The sequence below is a fragment of the Gracilinanus agilis genome, chromosome 5, assembly GCF_016433145.1.
Source record: "Gracilinanus agilis isolate LMUSP501 chromosome 5, AgileGrace, whole genome shotgun sequence".
NCBI classification, from domain to species: domain Eukaryota; kingdom Metazoa; phylum Chordata; class Mammalia; order Didelphimorphia; family Didelphidae; genus Gracilinanus; species Gracilinanus agilis.
Genome location: NC_058134.1, coordinates 98,779,336 through 98,784,822, shown reverse-complemented (window position 1 = coordinate 98,784,822; position 5,487 = coordinate 98,779,336).

Here is a 5,487-nt window from a genome sequence, read left to right as displayed (position 1 = left end):
GACACTTGTTATCATCAGATTTCTGTGCATAAAAAAAAACAACATCTCCTAAGGCTCCGTGTCTTTGGTCTCGACCAGAGTGCGGCTTTATTGTGACATTGGCCCTCTCTCAATAAACCTATTTTTCTTTTTTGGCTTCAAGACTTTGTTTCCCTTATTAGTGTTTCTGCTAATAAAATTTCCCCACAGAATGCTGCGGAAATCCTTATTTGTGCATGTTGAGGGTGGGGAAAGGGGTAGAGGCTAGGGAAAATTTCTCAGTATGGAAAAGAGGCTGAGGATAGGAAAGAAAACAAAGAAATATGATATCTATCTAAATGGAGAGGAGAGTATCTGTTTTATATCTATATTAATTTCATATTTATTAGAACTATAGGGGGCAGCTAAAGTGGTTAAGTGGATAGAAAGCCAGGCCTGGAGATAGGAGGTCCTGGGTTTAAATCTGGCCACAGTCACTTCCTAGCCGTGTTACCCTGGGCAAGCCACTTAACTCCATTGCCCAGCCCTTACCACTCTTCCAACTTGGAACTGATACTGTTGGCTCTAAGACAGAAGGTAGGGGCTTAAAAACAAACAAACAAACAAAAAACACCCTCCAGTGATCTGTTTGGATGTTTGAATACAGAGGAGAAAGAGTGGGGGTAGGGGTGCAACCAAGATAAATGCAGCAATTATTACATTTTAGCAATTTTTTTTAACCCTTACCTTCCATCTTAGAATCAACATTGTATATTGGTTCTAAGGCAAAAGAGCTGTGAGGGCTGTTGGGTTAAGTGTCTTGGCCAGGATCACATAGCTAGGAGGTATCTAAGGCTTGATTTGAACCCAGGATCTCTAGTTTCTTGTCAACTTTTAATCAGGTTTACCAATGAACTCAGGAAACAGACTAGGAGAAAACACTTTTCATGCTGAAAAGTTAAAGGAAAAAAAAGTTCTTTTAAAATGACTGACCAACATTAAAAGCATCAGCTCAGACTTTGAGTGACCTCTAGGGATGGCTCTGGTCTTGCACTCTGAGTTATTCCAAATCCCTGGACTGCTTTCTAATACATCTTCTTATATGTCTTCTTGAAGGATGTGGTATGAACTTAAACAAAAGTGCCACATTTTGTGCATGACTGTAACAGAAAGCTGTTATGATAAAAAATAATTCATGTCAGCTCTAAAGATGACAAAACAGAAAAAGGAGTCAATTAGGGTCATTGATAAAACTTCGAGATTATTTGTACATCAGACTTTTGAATGTTCTTGAAAACAGAATGTTCGGCAGTGAGGCGGCTCAGTGGATAGAGAGCCAGACCTGGAAATGAAAGGTCCTGGGTTCAAATATGCTCTTAGACATTTTCTACTGTGTGACCCTGGGCAGATCACATAATCCCAATTGCCTAACCCTTAACTGTTTTTCTGCCTTGGAATCGATACTTAGTATTGGTTCTAAGATGGTAAGAGTTTAAAAAACAAGAGACAGGGGCAGCTGGGTAGCTCAGTGGAGTGAGAGTCAGGCCTAGAGACAGGAGGTCCTAGGTTCAAACCTGGCCTCAGCCATTTCCCAGCTGTGTGACCCTGGGCAAGTCACTTGACCCCCATTGCCCACCCTTACCAATCTTCCACCTATAAGACAATACACCGAAATTAAGGGTTTTAAAAAAAAAACAAGAGACAAACAATCAAAAACAGAATGTCTTCAGGATATAAAAAAAGAACTTGCATCAAATCAGCTGAGCAACAGTGTTTGGTAAAGAGAGGAAAGAAGTATATAAAAATTGGAGCAATTTTGGGGGAATTTTCTAATGTCTTTCATTGGCTCCCTGAATGTATATATTCAGCCTATCATATGTATTCTATGTGTGCATTCTGGCTATTGCATGTGATAACAAATATCTCATTGAGATTGTTTCTGCCACCTGATTTTTATGACCCAATAATAGTAAATAAAAAGTATGGAGGCAAGGAAGAGGACTTCTAGGAAGAGGTGAGAATTAAAGTAGAAGTTTCAGCCTTCAGTATCCGAAAAGCTTATGATATGTTTAGAAAAATAATACATCCTTGTGAGCTAAAGTGATAACAGTGAGTAGGCAGCATATGACCCACAGTCTGGTAAAAATCTATATAGGAAGTGTTATAGAAGATAGAGAACAGAAGTCATCATGGTAGAGAAGGATAGTAGGTAGCAAAAGTTTTGGGAAGGTGCTAAGTTTTTAGCTGGTTTGTAAAGGATGAGAATGATGGGAGCAATGGCCAAGTAAAAAGGGAAATCCTTTCTGGGGGTGGGAGGGAGGGGAAGCACAGAAAGGAACTCAGATAGTTCCTAAATGTGCATAATGAGTTTTGAATTCTTGTGTTCTCCTGGTTATTCCTAACCTCCTGTTCCATAGCCTGAACATAAGAAATAAGGAAGTTATATCTATCACCGCAAAATATCATGATACATTCTTGTGAAAGGCATTGCTCTTTAGAAAGTAGTGTGTTGGACCAGAACGATACCTTGATTTGCATGTGAGTTAGATTAAATGAGGCTGAGATGGTCAGAGTTGTTGGCCTTACTCTCTTTCAGAAGCACCAAAGTCCAGTGGCAAGACAAAAGTCAAGATGACAGGTGATGGTCTGGGATACAGTGGATGACCATGGCCTCTTTGATGTCTGACCAAGCTCTATATTCTCTACAGTGCCTGCTTCAGCCACATTAAACCAAAATTGGAACAATACAGAGAAAATTAGCATGGCCTCAAATTCATGAAGCGTTCCGTATAACATAGTACCAAACCAATCACAGCATTTTTTGGCAGGATAGAAATGGGGGAAGTGTGCAAGTTTTGGGAATGCAGAAGGTGTTAAAGGCCAGAGTTGTTCCTGTGGAAAACATCTCTCTGATGTCAGCTTTCTCAGAACATATTGTGTTGGCAGAAAATCTCAAAAATAATGGAAGCATCTTTGAAGATAGAACCAACCAGGCTTTCCCTCTTTGATTTCCAAAGTTACTTTTTCTGAGTAGACATTTCCTCCAAACTTACAATACACATTTTTTTTCTGATTCTTCCATAATTTTAAGCCACCCTTCTCTCTCTGAGTTTTGGATCGAATGAAATGTCTTTGAAAATCATTTGTAAACTTGACAAGTCTCTGTCAAAATGATCTGCTATTGTTATGAGAAAGTGTGATGTGGCCTCCAAATGTCTCTCCCTGTCTGCAATACTCTCATTTTCCCATTATATTTGGGCAAAATCCCCAAATCACTTAATTCCTAATTTGACTATTTATTAAATAAGGGGTTTGGATGATAACCTCTAATAACCCTTCTAATCCATGGTGTGCTAGAGGAAGTTTGTACTTACTGATGAAGGCTGACCCTTGGATTTTTATTATAAGCATTTACAACTCAGATATTGGCAAATACTACAGAATAGGGCTTATTTCATTTATCATCTCAAAAGTGATGGAGACAATATTAATAATGCATGTTAAACTTAAAGAGGATGTCATATCCTTTTGGAGAGCCGGTTGGTAAACATTTTACCAACAAACTCCTGTTTCCACCTCTACGATCCCTATCATTAGAGCTACTATTTTGGGGTAGATAAACAAGATGGGGTCATTCCCTGCAGAAAACTGGTACAAAGCCCTTAAGGGTTCTCCCTAACCTCTTATCATAGTTAACTATCTAAAAATTCTGTTTTCCCATTCTCTTGGAGAAGAAGAAGTGAAGGAAAGAGGTCTACTTGGTTCCTTATTTCTGATAGCTGATAAATTGTTCTCTGGTTCTGATGCTTGTTTGTGCCTATGTTTTTTGCTCATAAAATTTTCCCTGTTGTTATAGAAAAAAGGAACATCTTTTTCTCCCTTCAATGGAATGTGGGTCAGAGAGGCAGGTCCTTGAGAGAAATGAGAGAGACAGGGTATATGAATATTATTTATCTCTACTTCCTCTCCCTAACTCTCCTCCAAAAAATGGACATCACTGGAGAATCTTTTAACAAGGAACAAACTGAGGAATAGCCTAAGCAAAAGGGTGGGGCAGAACTGGCATGAAGACTGCTAGGCCCAAATGGAGACTTCATAATGGCATCTAAAATAAAGGCTAAGTCAAAGAACAAATCATAAAAATATTAATAACTGTGAAAGAAAAGGATAATGATGAAACACATTTGACAATTTATAGGAAGCAATTAAAGCCGCTCTTGGGGGAAAATCATATCCTCCCAATTAAACACGAACAAAATAGAAAAAGAGGATTAAAAAACTGAACATACATTAAAAAAATTAGAAAATCAACAAACACAAAATAAGCAAATCCAAAATTTGATGGGAAATAGATAAATTACAAAAAAACCCTATACAGATGATAAAATGAAAAGCTGTCTTTTAAAAAAGATTAATAAACTTGATAAATCCTTAGTGAATCTGATAAAAAATAAATAGCAAATGAATGAGAGTCAACCATAACAAAACCAGAAGAAATAAAATGAATAATCAGAACATATTATATATACTTATATGCTAATGAAACTGAGCACGCAAAAGGCATAGAATACCTTCCAAAATGTAAAGTACCCAAAGAAGTAGGTCAGAAGACCAAATAGAAATCTTAAATAACCCAACTTATTAAAGCACACAAAAGACTTGTATAGATTCAATTACAAAGTTGTCCTTAAAGAAATAAAAACTGCCTAAAAAGTGGGAGGTGTTCATGGCTAGGCCATGACAATATAATAAAAATGATAATACTACCAATATGAATTTATCCTTTTAATGCTATACCAATCAAATTACCAAAGGAATACGTTGTAGAACTTGATAAAATAACCAAATTCATTTGAATAAACAAAAGTTGTGGAATACCAAGAAAATCATGAAAAGAAATAAGGATTGATTGATTTATCTAACATTTCTAGACCTCTAACTATATTATAAACCAACAGTCATTAAACTATCTGATATTCGTTAAAAAAATAGATCAGTGATTCCCAAAGTGGGTGCCACTGCCCCCTGGTGGGTGCTGCAGTGATCCAGGAAGGCAGTGATGGCCACAAGTACATTTATTTTTTCTATTAATTGCTATTAAAATTTTTAAAAAATTAATTTCAGGGGTGCTAAGTAATATTTTTTCTGGAAAGGGGGCGGTAGGCTGAAAAAGTTTGGGAACCATTGAAATAGATTAACAGACAATGGAGATTCAGAAGCAAGAGCTCAATGATCCAGTTTTTGATAAAGTAGAAAATAGAAATTATGTAGAGAAAAACCTCCTATTTGATATAAGCTACTGGGAGAATTGGAAAGCAGTCTGACTGAAATTGGGCTTAGACCAGCACCTCATGCCACATTTCTCTAATGTACTATAAATGAAAGTATGACCTTAATATTAAAAATCACACTATAAAAATTAGAAGAGAAACAAATCATATACTGCTCACAGCTATGAGTAAATATATCCCTAACCAAACAAGAGATGGAGACAGTTGCAAGAGTTAAAATAGATAACAAGTTGATACT